Source organism: Manis javanica, chromosome 3 (assembly GCF_040802235.1).
Source record: "Manis javanica isolate MJ-LG chromosome 3, MJ_LKY, whole genome shotgun sequence".
NCBI lineage: Eukaryota > Metazoa > Chordata > Mammalia > Pholidota > Manidae > Manis > Manis javanica.
The window spans coordinates 205,771,442-205,787,996 of NC_133158.1; the positions used below are offsets into that span (position 1 = coordinate 205,771,442).

The 16,555-nt window shown below is 49.3% G+C and overlaps 1 long non-coding RNA gene across 1 annotated transcript in view; it reads right to left on the minus strand.

Annotated features, from left to right (window-relative positions):
• Window positions 1-649: 649 nt before the first annotated feature.
• The window catches only part of LOC140848250 (uncharacterized), a 56,103-nt gene continuing 40,197 nt past the window's right edge, over window positions 650-16,555 (minus strand). The window contains exon 4 of the long non-coding RNA XR_012128821.1: window positions 650-814. This is a non-coding gene — a long non-coding RNA (uncharacterized lncRNA). The remainder of the gene's footprint in view (window positions 815-16,555) is intronic.

Consider the following 16,555-nt stretch of genomic DNA (forward strand, 5'->3'; position numbering starts at 1 on the left):
CCTATTGCTGTGTGTGTGTGTGTGGTGTGTGCGCGTGCGTGCACGCACATGCGCATGTGTAGTTGTGGGCGTGAAAGGAGGGCCAGGAGCAGAGTTGACATTTACCTCCTGTAGGCCTCTCTTCTTCACAACAGAGAAGCAATTGACAGAAATAAATGAGGTGCCCAGCTTTTAATTAAGAATTTATTAAACATTCAAAGAACTATAAAGGAAAACAGCTAGCAAGGCACTCTGCTAGCTGCCGGGATTGGGTGCTGAGCAAACAGTACGAGCCACAGAGGACAGGGTCCTGGTGGCGCTGCGGGAAGGGCCAGTGCCAGAGACCACCAGGCCTCGGTCATGGGGCTCAGGGGAGGTGGACCCATGAGCAGGCAGAAGAAGCCAGGTGGGGCTGCTGGCTGCAGTAGGGTTATCTCAGAGAATGCCCAAGATGGGGGGCTCTTCTCCTCCCCAGCATTTGGCAAGAACTAGCCCTCTGCCCTGGGCAGCTCTGTGGTGGGCAGGGTGTAAAGTAAGCTGAAGAGACTCTGGCCATTCCATCGCCTCCACAAACCACCCGCCTCATGTGACCACAGGGAATGAGACCTGGAATGATGCTGATGGTGAGGCATCGCACTGCAGGAAGTCCTGACTTCCCTCCCCAGAAGCGTGGCTGTGGCTCCTGTCAAAGCAGGAAAAGTACAAGGGGCTGCCTGCGCGAGCTGACTTGTCTCCATGCCAGGCTGCTCTTGCCTGTGAAGTGTTGTATCTGCTCCTGATCTCACGTATTCTTTTCCAAGGACAATGGATATCGCAGTCTCATGGACTGCCAACCCTGGAAGGGACCAGTAAACTCTGTTAGGTCCAGAAAACACGCACACACAGAATTCGGCACACAATTTCAGGGGGCTCACATACACCTTTGATGAACCCAGTGTTAAGAAGCTCTGGTCTAGCTGAAGACATTAAGCATGCAACTGTACATATAAACAGTAACATACATCTAGTGCCAAAGGTATGAGACAGAGCAAAACAGGAATTCTCAGAAGGCCCCTTGAAAGAGAGCACACTTGAACTTGAAGGGTGGTTAGGCCTTGGATAAGGAGAGAGGATGAGGAGTAGAAGAAGCCAAGATTTCTTTTTCAGTGAGTGCACAGGAGATGATGGGTGCTCCATGAAGGAGGGTGGGAGAGGAAAGAAGGCATCCTGTTGGGAGAGGTCTGAATAAGAAAACTTCTTAAACGAAAGAATACAAAGCTTTTATTTCTTTAGAAATACTTATTTTCTGTGAGCATGAATGGTGAACCAGAGGAGGAAAGATTAAAACCAGGTAATCCAGATAATAAACCATCCTAGCAGCTTAGGGGTGAGGCTAAGATAAGTCTAAATAGGCGTGGAAAGGAGGGGGCAGGAAGAGACATTACAACCTGACAGAGGTTCCTAACTGTTGGTGGACTGGTCTGCACAGACTGACTGCTGTAACAACCACCCACAAAAAATCAAGTGACTTAACACAGTAATGGTTTATTTCTCATTCCCCTCACAGTGTAATGTGGGTGAATGCAGGGGATTGGTCCACGCAGTCATTCAGGGACTCAGGCCCCTTCCAATTTGTGGCTCCAAAATAATCTATACCATCCTCCGGTGTATATGTCCCCAGCCCACGTATGGCCCCTGGATGAGGGAAGACAGGAAGCACGAAAGGTTTTGCCACCATCCGAGAAGTAGTAAGCATCCCTTCTGCCCACGTTTTTGGGCCAGGGCTCATTTATCTAGCTGCTGGGAGGCTGGGAAAGGTAGTCTATCTGCCCCGAAGAACAAGGGAAAGAGTTGCCCAGTTTCTATAGCTGGCTATGAACGGAGAGAGACCAGAGTGAAGAATGACTATTTTCAGGCCTGGGAACTAGAAGATTGAGCAAGAGTTGATACAAACGAAATTCAGAGGGGAAGGTACAAAAGGACAAATATTCTGTGATTCATTTATTTGTTTTTAAGTATAGTTGACATACAATATTATGTTACTTCCAGGTATACAACATGGTGACTGGACAATTAAATACATTACAAAATGCTCACCATGGTAACGATAGTTACTATCTGTCACCATTATAGTTTTTACAATGTTTTTTACTGTCCCCCTATGCCGTGTTTTTCATCCCTGTGACTTCACCTATTTTTCCTCTTTACCAGTTTCACCCATCACCTCTTCCTCTTCCCCTGTGGATTCCCCTCTGGCAACCACCAGTCTGTTCTATGTTCGTGTGTCTATTTCTTTTGTTTATTTTTTCATTTGTTTTGTTTTTAGATTCCAGGTCTAAGTGAGATTGTATGGTATTTGTTTTTTTTCTGTCTGATGTGTTTCATTTAGCATAATATCTAGGTCCATCTATTTTATTGCAAGTTGCAAGATTTCATTCTTTTTTATGGCTAATATTTCATTGTGTATACACCACATCTTCTTTATCCACTCATCTATTGTTAGACACTTAGATTGCTTCCATATCTTGGCTATTGCAAATAATGCTGCAATCAACATATGGGTGCATATATCTTCTATAATTCGTTTTTTTGTTTTGTTCAGGTAAATAAACAGAAGTGAATTACTGGGTCCCATTTCTATTTCTATTTTTTTGAGGAACCTCTGTACTGCTTTGCACAATGGCTACTCCAGTTTGCCTTCCCACCAAGCATGCATGAGGGTTCTCTTTTCTCTACATTCTTGCTAACACTTGTGATTTCTTGTCTTTTGGATAGTGGCCATTCTAACAGGTATGATGTGATATGTCCTCGTGGTTCTGATTTGCATGTCCCTGGTGATTAGTGATGTGGAGGCACTTTTCATGTGCCTGTTGGCCATCTGTATGTCTCCTTTGGAAAACTGTCTATTCAGGTTCCCTGCCCATTTTTAAGTGGATCATTTGCTTGCATGAGGTTCTTAGAGTAGTCTGACTCTTAGAGACAGAGAAGAATGGTGGTTGGCTGTGAAAGTCGGGGAACAGGGGTTAGTGTTTAATAGGGACAGAGTTTCAGGTCAGGAAGATGAAAAGTTCTGCAAATGGAGGGTAGTAATGGTGGCACACTGGTATGAATGTGCTTCATGCCACTCAACTGTACACTTAAAACTGGTTAAATAGTTTTATGTTATGTATGTTTTATCATAATTTTTTAGAACATAATAATGTGAATAAGTTCATCTCACTAAACAGAATGATTCTCTGAAGCCTCAGCCATGAGTCTGTCATCTCGTGCTTCACCTCCTGAGCTCCTAGTCTCATCTCTTCACACTGCCGGGAGCCAGGTGGGAAGGCTCCCTGCCCTCCTCCTTCTGCCCTCCTGTAAGCCCCTACGTCCAGCAGGCAAGCCCCTCAACCCACCCTCCCTTCCTCCCCATGGCCCCTGCCATGGCCTCAGCTCTGGCCCCACAAGCACTGAGCTTGCCGTCTCTCATACGGACAATCCAAACAGCTTCTGAGCGAGCCCCCTACTCATGCCTCAGCACAGGGCAGTCTTCCTAGCCCCGCCACAGCCTGCTTCGACTGGCTCTCAGGTAGGCGCCATGCCAGCTGCACACACTGCCTCCTCTGACCCTCACCCAAGACAGGTGCTCTTCCACAGCCCCGTTTACAAAGAAGGGAATGAGGATCGGAGAGCTGCAGCCATTATGTCAGGCTACGGAGCTGACAAGTGGCAAAGCCAGGACGCCCCCTGGCCGTTGAACACCCTCTAACAGCAGCCAGCACCGACGGGGCTACCACAGCATCTGGCGTGGTTCTAGGGGCTTTACCCTAGCAGTTTGTGTAGTCCTCACAATAACCCACAAACAAGATAATCATCATCTCCATTTTATCCTTGAGGACATGAGGTGGGCAGAGTTAGATAATTTACCCAAATGAACCCAGTGGCAAAGAGAGAACCAGGAATCAAGCCCCAGGCCATCTGACTCAAGGACAGGACAGGCTGTCTCCCAGTTTAGGCCAGTACCCTCCTCCCAAACCCCCGGGACTACTGCCCCTTGGCAGCCTGGCAACCGGAGCCAGCCCAGCTGACCACAATCGACCTTCCACCCTCTTCTAAGGCTGCACCCAGCCAGCCATGCCACCCAGCACCTCACACCTGGGGTGTCCTTCAGATCCTCTCCACATGTAAATACCAGGTTACCCTCCATGAGGTCCAATTGACTGTCATCCACTGTGGATGCCCACTTTGATACCCAAACCCATTTAAACTTAATGTATTCAACTAAAGTTCTTACATACTTTCTGTGGCCAGTCTGTGTGCCAAGCCCTGGGGACATATTGGCATATGGAACAAAATCCCCATCCTTGAAACAGTGCCAAACGTCATCATTTCGTTCTATTCATGGATCCTTGCCTTATCATGAGATTTGTTTGTCTCTGTCACTACAGCGTGGACTCCCAAAGGTCAAGGGGACATCTCATTAAGCTCTGAGACCCTGTCCAATCCTTCAATCTTAGTAGATAAACTCAGAAAATGTGTTCGATGAATCAGTGTTTCCATGACTCAGTGGGCTCTAGTGAATTACAAATCGGACAGAATAAAACCCAGCCTCCCATAATGAGTCATGGGCTGGAGGAGTTGAGTGTCTTCATCCGTAGAACTGGCCTCTGCATAGTCTGCTAGACTTGCTCTCTCATTTGCATAGCAGTCAGTATTTTACAAAACTTTTTCACATCCATTTTCTCACTTGATTCGCCATAGTAGGGAAATATAATATTTTCATTGGCTTGAAATTAATGTTCTATATGTTCATAAGCATATTTTGATTGCTCCTGATTAAGTTGTCAAACCAAAGAAGTCTGCCAAAATTAAACACAACGTCCCTAGAGTAGTAATCTAGAATGAGGGCGCCCGGACTCAGGGTCCTAGAACTGAATCCTTATATTCAAATGGGGCACCAACCTTGAGGACCATCGTCAGGTTTATAAGGTACACACAGAACTTGGCACAGGCAAAACACTCAAGCATGATAGAAGTAAACTGCTCTTTATTAATAATGGTAGCAAGCAAGAATCAGGCTGGGAGAATCTATGAATTAACTAGAAGTGTTATTTGGAATGTATAAATGAAAAGCTGCCATGTATTAACATCCACCAGATGAGAGCATCTGAGAGAACAGACAGCTTGGAAGTGTTAACAATCCCAAACCAGCGGAATGTTACTAGTTAATAGTTGAAGTTATGTCCCTCCCTCTGGTGTTTGTGGCTTTTCTTATTTTAACCATGGGCTAAATTCTTCCCCTCTCTTGGACGTGAGAAGTATAGCTAAGAAAGCCTGTTGCCAATTGTTAACATTTGAAGGACAACTCCAATATTTTTAAGTTAAACAGTGAAGGCATATTATTAACTTTTAAAAAAAATTAATAATAGAAGCAAGCAAGAATTAGACTGTTGAACAGATCAGGACACTGAGACCTAGAAACTGGGTTTAAGTGACTTTCCCAATCACAGAGTGATTTTGCCTTAAAGCCCAAATGGAGGTCATTCCTAGGCCTTTCCTGAAATATTTCTTTCCTGAAATACAGACCCTTATGGAATCATACCCAATCCCCACCCAGATCAAGCTGTAGACAAATATTCCACACTCAAAAGCTTACCCCATCCTTTGAGTAGTTCATTCAGAAGTTCAAGTTCAACATTCATATTTGAAAGACATGTTTTCCATTGGTTTGAAATTAATTTGCTGTAGTTCACACCAGTGTATTTTGATTGCTTTTGATTGAGTTTAGCAAACTAAAGAAGTCTGCTGAAATTAAACATCAGAATAAACAATCCCTTTTCTGGGGCTCCTTGTGCTTAATTATCAGCCTTGTCATTCTTGCTAAATATATCCATTCTGTGACAGCCCCTATGCCTGGGTACTGCTAATTAATACAGAATTCCAAAATCAATTCCAGAGAAATCCTCTAAAATCAAGGGAAGCTCATTTGTATAACTTCTAAAATGCATGAATGGTTTTTGAAACAGGATGAAAAGAAAGGGGCCTTTACAGGTCAGGATTTCTTTGTAAAAGTAAATAAATACAAGCAGTTGCATATGTAATGTTGGGTTTGTTGTAAAGAAAAATAGAATTTTGGTGGAAAGTATGAATATGGCTCTTCCGTGGAATGGTAAATGGCTCTTCAGAGCCGTCACTTTGCAGAAAGCCTCACCAAAATCAATGGTTAATAATTAACCCCCCAAGCAACTAACATGTTGAGAAAAGCTCACAGGCAGCATTGTAGCATTGTCTAAAATAATGAAAATGAAAGTTAATATCGTTTTATTAAAATGCGAGAAAGTAATTTAAATTTTTTTATAAGAAAAAAATGAATGAAAGACCTCTCCATGTCTCCATTTGTTTGTTTGCTTTCATCCAGGGAAATAGAGAACAAAACACCAGCTTTGGAGCAGAGCAGGCCCATCTACAAAACCCTGTCTGCTGCTCAGAAGCTGAGTGACTCTGGGCACAGTATGCAGTCTGGAGGCTCAGTGTCCTCCTGAAAATAGGGCCACCCCAGTCCTCTTCCTGGCTCACACTGAGGGCTGCGGGGAGGTGGGGGTGTGTTCAGTTAGAGCTCCTCCCTGGTGCCCAGCATCTCTGACCACAGCTCCCCTCTGTGCGTATCAATTATTAATGATAATAATGAGATTCATCAAGTGCTTATCAGACCCTGTGCTAAGCACTTTTCTTGCATTTTCACTTTTAAACTTCCCATAACCCTATGAGAAAGTTACTATTAGTGGCATCTTTTTTCTAAAAGTTTAAACAACTTTTTTAATGAAGAAACTCAGTCTTCGAGTGGGCAGCCATCTAAGTGACAAAGGCAGTTTCTCAATGGGAGGCCTGTGTATTTGACTATCGCAGCATGTGGTGGCCCCGGGGAAGGGCTCTCCTACCTGGAAGGGCATGGATGAGCCTCAGGAGGTGCTATAAACTCTGAAAAAATATACTAAAATATTTGTATATATGCATCTTGTGGAGGAGTGTCCAAAACCTCCATCTGATTCTCAAAAGAATTCTTGATCCCCAAAAGGTTAAGAGACTCTATACCAAACATTTTAAATTGAACTAGCCCCAGGCATCTAGGCTGCTTTGCCCCTTGGAGTATAGTCTGGGGATCTGCACTGGCAGCGTCGCCTGTGCACTTGTGAGAAAATGCAAACCTTGGCCCCATTCCAGTCACCCTGAGTCACCCCAGAAGACTGTTATGACCTTAATCCAGCCTGAGGGAGCAAGGAAGCTGCCTGGAGGAGCCACACATCATGTAAGCCCCCAATGATGAGAAGGAATCAGCCAAGAGACAAGGGAGGTGGGTAGGGACGTTTCAGCAGAGGGAAATGCCCCAGCAAAGGTGCGAGGTGTGCAGGCTCGGGGGACAGCTCCAGGAAGCCCCAAGCTGTTAAATTGCTGGCATGTGTGGTTGTGAGGCCTAGGTTTCCCGAGGGGTGGGGTGAATAGCATCCCTCAGGACACACTAAGGACAGGAATGCATGCAGATGAGAGGCAGATGCCCTGGGAGTGGGACTCGCACCGTCCCAGGGAGCTGAGGTGGTCAGATGCACGTTTTAGGAAATTACTCAGAGGCAGAATGGAAGCTGGACATGGCCAACCCCACGGCATCACAAGGATCTCCACCCCCATGTCATCCCTCCTCTGGCACTGGTTCACCCCCTACCAAACTTAGCCACACCATGCCTGCTTCTGCTCCCAAACGCATGTGACCCAAGTCCCTTTGAACTGGGGCTAGACGGGGACTAAGACCACAGCTATCACATAGTCGCCCACCGGCTCCCCACGACTGCCAACTCCAATCCTAGAAGGTGCTTGGGGCTGAGGAAGTGCTCAGTGAGGACTTATTGAAGGAAAGGAGACAAATTAATAGAACAGGGTTCTCTCAGCAGCACTTGTTTCCATGAGCAGGGTATAAAAGTGTGTGGCAAGAGGGCCTGTGTTCTGCACCTGCAGGTCAGAGCATGCAACGGCGTGCTAGAAATCAGAACAGAAATTCTGCCGCAGTGCATTTGGCCAGTTAACGGAGTCGGAATTTCAGACTGATTGCGAATAATCATGACCTCGTGTCACCGGCCCCTCAAAGGCTGCAGCCAGAGAGGAGGGGCCACAGGCCACGTTTTCTTTCCTTCTCACGCCCTCCCCTGGTCCCTCATGCTTGTGCCCTGTAACACAAGCATTTATTAGGCACCTCCCATTGGCTAGAAAGTAGAGGGCAGGGAGAGACCAAGGGAAGTAAACAGGAGTCCCTCTCCTCGAGGGGGCTGGCACCCTCATGGAGGACATGGCATACACACGGAAGGGGAGAACAGTGTTTCCCCTGCCCCCAAAGACTCTGCACACAAACACCTTTGCCTAACCATTCCCCTGAGCTGCCTTTGAGGCCGGCTTCAGTGCTCACGTGCTGCTGGTCCTGACGCAGGAATGGGGAGTGTTAGCCATGAGGGTGGCTGCCTTCCGTGCCTCTGTGAGGCTGACGCCCATGGGTCCGCCCTGCCCAGGGAAGCTCTCTTTGCCCCCAGCCCTGTGCCCTGGCCTTCCCAAATTCACAGAAAGACCACGTGCAGACTACTGGGGCCATCTTTCACGAAGAATCCAGGGCTTCCTTAAATTCCAACCAGAGCTCTGCTTGGGGTATAAAGATGAAGAGGACAAATGCCATCACGTGGTGAGTGCGTGGCATGGCCCCAAGCCGGCCACAACACGCCAGAGGGCTCAGAATTTTTCTGTTTACAGATGAGAAAGCTTGAGGGTCAGAGAGGTGAAGTTGTGGAAGTGACCCCCAAGTTGTGAGTGGCTGGGGTGCAGCTGGGCTGTGAGCCTGGCTCCGCCCTGCTCACAGCCCAGCTGCTGTGTCCCGGCTGAACCGCAGTCTCGGGGCTCCAGCTCCCCTGCCTGGGGCCGCACTGGACTCCATCCTTCACCTCACACTGCCATTTCCTATCCATGTAAACACTAAATGGGAAAGCAAAATCAATGAGAAATGATAAGCATTAAAAACGACTCCATAAAAAGACAAACTTAAAAAAAAGAAGGATGGCTTTACAAACGATTGGAAAATTCAGCACAAGGGGGCCAGCCAAAGGGATTCTTTAGTATTTTAAAATCTTAAACAATAAAACCCCTCCAAGAGGCAAATCAGAGGCCCAATGCAAGGAACACTTCTGTTTAAGAGATGGATGAGGATTTGGGGTTTGGACGCCATCCCCCTGCTCCTCTCACCCGGGTGGGCAGTCAGCAAAGGTACCGGGAGGCTTCCTGGAGGGGGTGGCATTTTAGCTGACCACTGAAGTTAGGCTGTGTTTGAGAAGACTGTGTTCTTAGGCGAGAAGAACAGTAAAAACAAAGTCGTGAGACAAGAAATCATACAGGATTTTGGAGGGCTTGGGTGGCAGTCAGCCTGATGGGAACGAGGGGCTCCCCTCGGGGAAGGGTGGTGCAGAGGGGCCCAGACTTGGTTAGGGAGTGGCAGAGGAAAAGCCAGGGTCCAGGAGTTGGGACCAAGGTCAGGTGGCTCTTCCCCATGGAAGGAGAAAGGCCAAGGGTCCCTCCAGGAAGCTGCGCGGTCACCTGTGGCTCCGTCCTAGCCAGGGGGAGGGGGACGGGAAGCATCGCTGACTCAAGGTCGTAAACCACGTGACAGGCTCCCAGATCCCGGGGAATGGAGTCCTTTGCTGAATAAGGACTTGGCCCACTTTCACTTCCCGGAGTGACTGTCAGGAGGACGTAAAGGCTCCTTTACAGAACGATTCCTCTTGGCAGGATGTGGGCAGTCTGGCGGGGCTGCTGGCCAGCAGCCTCTCCTTGGCAGGGGACGGGCCTGGGGCTCAGCTCACCGATGCAATTAGTTTGGGGGAGGGGGCGGTGCTAGAAAGAGCACCTGGGGGTGATGGCAGAGGTGGACGGGAGGGAAGGACGTGCCTCATAACTGCGGGCAGCCCCAAGGAGGACAGGCCCCCACAGATGGCATGCGGACCGCAGCACCCACAGTCCCGCTCCCCTCCCTCGCAGCCCCCCGCCCCCACCCAGCACACACACACACACACTCATGCACACACATGCACCACCATCCTGCTTACAAACCTGCACCCACACCCACACGTACCGGGCATTCCCACGCTGGCCTTCCCACACATGGGCTCAAACGCACACGCACACCAAGGCACAGTCAGCCAAGCTTCAACTCACAGGACTGAAGTTTCCATCAGCCTCAGCAAAATTAGTTAAAAAAAAAAAAAAAAGAAGCAAGGCAGGGCCTTTTTCCCAATGCTGTATTTATTCGATTTAAAGACTCCATGTGTTTCTTAGAGTATGTCCCTTCTCTCTTCTCTCGTTTGGGGCAGAGGTTATGCTCAAATGTCCTTTCGTTCAAGAAGGAGTGGTGACAGTGGATGGCAGGGGTTTTCTTCATGTCTTTTCTTGGCAAAACACAAAGCTGGTAATCCTGTATCGATGTCCAACCATTACTTCTTTCTTTCTGCCTGTGGACTCCAAGCCAGGACAGCACTGCCCCAGGCTCAGCCACATAGGTTCTGGAAAGGCCAAGCCTCCCCTGCCTCAAGGTCTTAAGTTGAAAGCCCCTTCGGTCCTTGTCCCCCCAATGTCTTCTGATTGTCATCCCCCCACCCACCGAGTCCTTCCCCTGGGCAGCACTGAGACCCCGAGGCAGCCCTGTGCCCTGTCCCCAGGGCCCCGAGCCCTGGAACCCCCATCCTTCCAGCACCACGCCCTAAGCGGATGAGCGGCATTCCTGCACTGTTGGCGCGTCAGGGGGTCGGGGATGATGCAAAGTTCTTTTGAATACAAAGGGCTTCATCTCCCCCCGTGACGGGGCTGGCCTATTAGAGGTCTGACCTCAGTATGATACTAAATCCAGTCTCTCTTCCTCTGTGCACAGCAGATCCCTTAATGGCACCTTAGGCAGATTCTCTGTCTTCCTGGTCAATTTTTTATTATTAAGAAGTTCAGTCCATCTGACACTTGCATCTGGGTCCATTTAAAGCTCTTGCCCTGCGCAGCCATGAACAGGCTTCAGCTCCAGGACGGGGAGCGAGAGGATGTGGCCTGTTCTCCTGCATCTCCTTTCCTCTTCCTGGAGCACAGGATGGAGGTGTGAGGACCACCTCAACAAGACCCCCTCCCCCCCCTCCCCTCCTGGTCTGCCTCAGGGACGCAGAATTCAAGAGGCAGCATCTTCTCAACTGGCTGCCCTCCAGCAGCATGGAGATCTTAGGGACCAAGTGCGTTGCTCCCACACTTGTTTGCTGAAACCTTAACCCCCAATGTGACTGTATTTAGAGACAGAGCTTTTAAGAAGGTGATTAAGGTTAAATGAGGTCACTAGGGTGGGGCCCTAATCTTACAGCACTGGTGCCCTAATAAGAAGAGGGAGAGACACCAGAGCTCTCTCTCTCCATTCAGAGCTGAGACCATGTTGAGCACACAGCTAGAAGGTGGCCACCTGGAAGCCAAGAGCATCCTCACCAGAAACTACTCTGCCAGCACCTTGACTCTGAGCTTCCAGCCTCCAGAACTGTGAGGAAAAAGATGACTGTTGTTTAAGCCCATCTGAGTCCCCGTGATGCAGCAGCCTGAGCAAAGTGATGAGGGCTTCTGGGGCTCCCTCCGCTCAGCCTGGCTCCACAGGCTGCAGGTAACTCTGCCTGAGGGCATGGTTTTCCCAAGGTAGTTCATGCCGGGTGGGTCCCTATGGGTCACCACTTGGTGCACCAGCTTTAAGGGCAATTCTACAACATCCCATGGCATGGATTGAGGAATAGGTTTTGCTAGGAAAAGAGAAACATGAAGCCTGTGTCAGCCAGAAAGATAAGGCAAGGGCTCTCATCCTCCCATCGCCCCCAGAGAGGTGCTGGCCACTCTGCTGAACACTGAGTGTGGTCCCCACTACGCTCCCCATCTGCTCATTCTCTGAATAGTGTAGACGTGCAGCAACAGGACCACTGGGGGGTGGGTGCCAGGTAAGCTGGGTCTGGAGTGCTGTCTATTTAGAGGACTGACCAGGGAAGCCATAGACTGGGTACTGGATTCATTCCCGGAGCCCCTTTCCTAGCAATCCTGCTCCTTGTACCGGACTCACTGGCTCTCCTTTGCTGATAACAGAAAGAGGCAAGGGGGCCTCTCTGCAGCACTCCTGCGGCCCGTGCCCTCAAGCTGCTCTCCTGCAGGTATGTCCTCACCGCGTCCCAGCCTCCCACCTACCCTCCAGGACCCTTCACACTGGACGCAGGGACCGAGGCAGCACACCCGATTTCTACTCCCCCCACTCCTGTTCACAGGCTGCTCCAGCAGAGACACCAGGTGAGAAATAGGCACCAGGTCTGTTCTTGTTCACTCCCAACTCCTGGCAGCACATGCCAGCTGTCCCTCGGCCTCCCTCACTGCCTCAGACACCATTCCAGTGATGATACCTGGGTGAACCTGCCAGAGCCCAGCTCAGTGAGAATCCAGTGGGGAGAGACCCGGTATGGCCCCAGTTCCTGTGGGTGATTATCTCACGCCCATCGGTGTCTCTGGAGGTGGACTCCCACCCACAGAAGGAGACACAAAAGGAAGGGAGAAGCCTCAGAACTGCCCGCAGGAGAACGAGTCATGAAGCCCCACATCCCTCCCTTCATCTCACGGGCAGGAGAGGCAGAGCCTGGGGCTGTGACTGGGGACAGCAGGGACAGCTCTGTCACCTCTTTGGAGGCCCTGGAGGTACTGTCTGGACAGACTGGTTCAAGCCACCAATTCTGAGCAATAGTAGAAGTCCCACTGGACGTGCTGGTACACGGAGCCGTGGCGGGGGGCAGACCGTGGAGGGGAGGAGAGGAGCCACTCCCCGCTCCCGTGCCCCAAAGGCTGGCCCAGCCACACAGCACCTACCCTCCTGCTTCCCAGGCACCGTGGTGAGCCTGCTCCCATCTGCTACGCAGATCCCACCCCCAGGATGACTGGTCTCAATAGAAATAGCCACATGTCATGGGCTGAGTTGTGACCATCCAACATTCCTGTGTTGAAGCCCTTACCTCCAGGACCTCGGAATGTGACTGTGTTTGGCAACAGTCTTCAAAGAGGTGACCGAGTTAAAATGAGGTCACCGGGTGGGTCATCCTCCAAATGAGTGGTGTCCTTGTAAGAAAAGAAGATCAGGACACAGATGCACACAGAGAAGGGGGACCACGCGAGGACACAGGGAGAAGCTGGCATTCGGCAAGCCAAGGAGAGAGGCCTAGAGAAACCAGCCCTGCCAACACCTTGGTCTCAGACTTGCAGCCTCCAGAGCTGAGAGAATAAATGCATGTTGTTCACATGGCTCTTTGTCATGAGCCTGCACTGACCGACACGCACCCCTTTGGTCGGAGGAGGTTCCCACTTCTTTCCCTCACTTCAGTCCATCCAGCCTCATCGGATACGCGTGTGCAGTTGGGCAGAGATCACTGTTCCCATTTTAAAGGTGAGGAACCTGAGGCTCTTAGACCCTGGGCCCTCCAGAATCTCTGTGCAGGCCCCTCCCTCTTAATTTTCCTCCCTGCCTGATGAGCCTGGGCATGGCCTCCCTTCTGCACCATGAGGGTAGGGCTGGCTCCCCAGCACTTACCAGGCCTTGCAGCCAGCTGGGGACCATCTCGGTCCAGCCGCATCCCATCCTCCCCTGCCCTGCTCCAGCCCCGCAGGCCTGTGCCCCTCACAGCACCCAGCGGCTCTGGGCTGCTTGGATGCAGGCACACTGGTTCTGGGTGCACCCGATCCCCAGGCATCCGCGTCCACCTCTGCCTGCAGGATTTGCCGGCACACGGCTTCGCTGGCAGCTGAACTGAAGTCACTAGCAGGCTGAGTGTGCTTCCCACTGAGTAGTTGGTGTTAATGGCTTGATAAGGGAATGGTGGAGGGGTGGCAAAAAGTTCAGTCAGTGAAAGGGATACCTGGGCACCAAATGCGGGGTGTGGAAAAGGAGAGCAGGAAGGCAGGGTGCAGGGAAGCAGGGGGGAGAGGAGGGGAAGGGAGAAAATCAAGTCAAAAAGGAAGAAAGACGGAAGGAAAGGGACAATGAAAGGAGAGAGGGAGAGACATGAGAGGACAGAGGAGTTCGGGCTGCCCCGAGTGGACCCCACCCGGCCTCAGCTCCCCTCCCAGTTCTGCAGGCCCCGTTTAAATCTGCAAAATACAACAAGAAGGGGTCTGGTCTTGAGAGGTTACAGGCCCCCTCTGTGCTGCCCTCCCCATCCCCCCTCAGGACCCTTCCCCATCTTGCTCCGTGCATTCCCCCTTCCCCTTTCCCTACCACTCCCCACAGCCCCCAGCCCTCCTCTCAGCAGAACAAATCCACATTTTTTCCTATTGATTTGCTCTCTCTCAGCATAAAGCGTGCAGAACAAGTGTGGCGCAAATGTTCTTTCTGTTGGGCGGCGGTGAGACTTGATGAATGTGCAACACAGCTCTGGCTGCTGTACAGTCCCGTGTGTGCATATCTGCACTATGATGCAGATGGTTACACTCAGTTGGGTATTTACAATGCCTGGGGCTATTCGCAGACACGGAATCTGTTACAGTGGTCGTGGCCCTTTGACCTGGCATCCAAGGGGACTTCAACTGAAATGATGCCACCCATTCTCAACACAGTTCTGAAAGGGAGGTTTTCCTGTTTTTCTGAGCAGAGAATGCTCAGAGGCACCATATTACTGGCTACTATTTATTGAGTTATCTATTATATGCCAGGGCTTCACATATGTTAACTCTTATTTTTTTTTAACAAAGTTCTGAATAGACATGTGATCCCTACTTTACAGACAAGAAAACAGGTTCAGGGAGATTAAGGAACTATCTACGAGTCCTGCAGAAGGCCGATGGTGGGTCTGAGGCCAGAGCCAGCACTCTCTCCAGTACATCGCAAGGATTCACGCTGCCTTCAATGTACAGCGCAGCCATGGCCAGTGTAGTCTGTTCATCACCATGAAATCAAACTTTCTAGTCTTCATCCAGCTTATTCTCAAAGCCCAGCACATTTTCTGTGCACAGAAGGGACTCAATAAATGGTTATGGATAATTACAAAATCAAACAGCAAACAAAATCTTGATTAGGCAGAATCCTGCCAGCATGGACTCTCAAATAACTAAAAAGAAAATGTTGAGCTTCTATTTTAAGTGAAATGAGCAGATCACAGCAAAACAGACTTGTCTCTGGCTGTGTTATTTTGAAGGTCCCCCCCTCACTGCAGGTCAGGGGACTAGCTAACCAGTGGGGTGGGTTGAGGAGCGCATGCATGCTTGCAGTGAGGTCAGTGTCTTGCTGCAACAGCCTGTGAGTCCGTCTACTACCCTGCTCAGAGAAAACTGATAAATGCAAGCTTGACCCAAAAGCCCAAGAAAACTAACATTCAACAGAATTAAGAGGCGTGATGAGGACCTACTATGGTCTTGGCATTGCACTAGGTGTTGAATGGAGTCTAGAATTATAACAATGGCCCCAACATGCTCACTATATTATATATAATGAGACTACTAAAAAACTTTCAATAGTCAAAGTAGAAAACTACAGTGTATTGAGTTGACTCTCAGTTAAATTGACAATACAATTACCAAGCTAACCAGTCTCAGTTAATCAAGGTTACAATGAAATTAGGATTGACTCTACAGATTACTTAAACCCTGATGACCAGAATGTTCCATAAATATGTCCTTACTCAATATACAACAGAAGTGTAGCTTTCAGTTCTCATCAGTCTCACCCACCAGCTGCATGTGCCAGAGTCTCCTCAAACCCCCTAGGACACCTCTTCCTGAGTGGATTTCGGAGTATGAGGACAGGAGTGAAAAGACACCAGGTGATAAAGTCATCAGGTCCAAGCACAACCTTGGTCTCTACTTATTTCCAGCTTTATAACACCAGGCAAGTTGTTTGCCCTTCAAGGCCTCAGTTTCCTCATCTCTAAAGCAGGGGTGACACCTACTCCCTGGAGTTTCTTACTTATTCATGTATATCCTCACCTTGCTCCAGATAAATCTGAAGGGATCTTATGAGATTACATTAGAGCAACAAAATAAAGGTTGAAACTGATGGGAAAAAAAAGAAAAGAAATTAAGGTAGAGATAAATCAGAAATGACACTGGATAAGCAATGACAAATACCTAGGAGTGGGCCACACACTTGACCCCAAACATCATAGAAGCCAGTGTGGAAAGGGAAGGTTGGTCATAATTCACAGGGTTCCCAAGAGAAACAACAAATGACCGGAGGTTGAGTTACACTTTGTGCTAAGACCAGAGAGAAATGCTCCCGTGGAAACCTCTTTAAGAGGACCCCCTGTGAGCCAGTAAGCAACATCCTTGGAGTAACTGCCCCCGAGTTTTGTTTTCAACTACTCCCAATATGGACAAGGAGCACCCCACCATAGGCCCATTTCATGGAAGTGGTAGGATTCCAGGGAGGGGATATGGGAGAGACAGAGGGATGAGGTCCCAGGGCCAACTCTAGTAGCATGGCTGCATCCGGGATAGAATTACAACTATTAGACTAGACTCCAGGTTATCACCTGACCATTCTCCTTAGATACTGGTTTTTATAAGT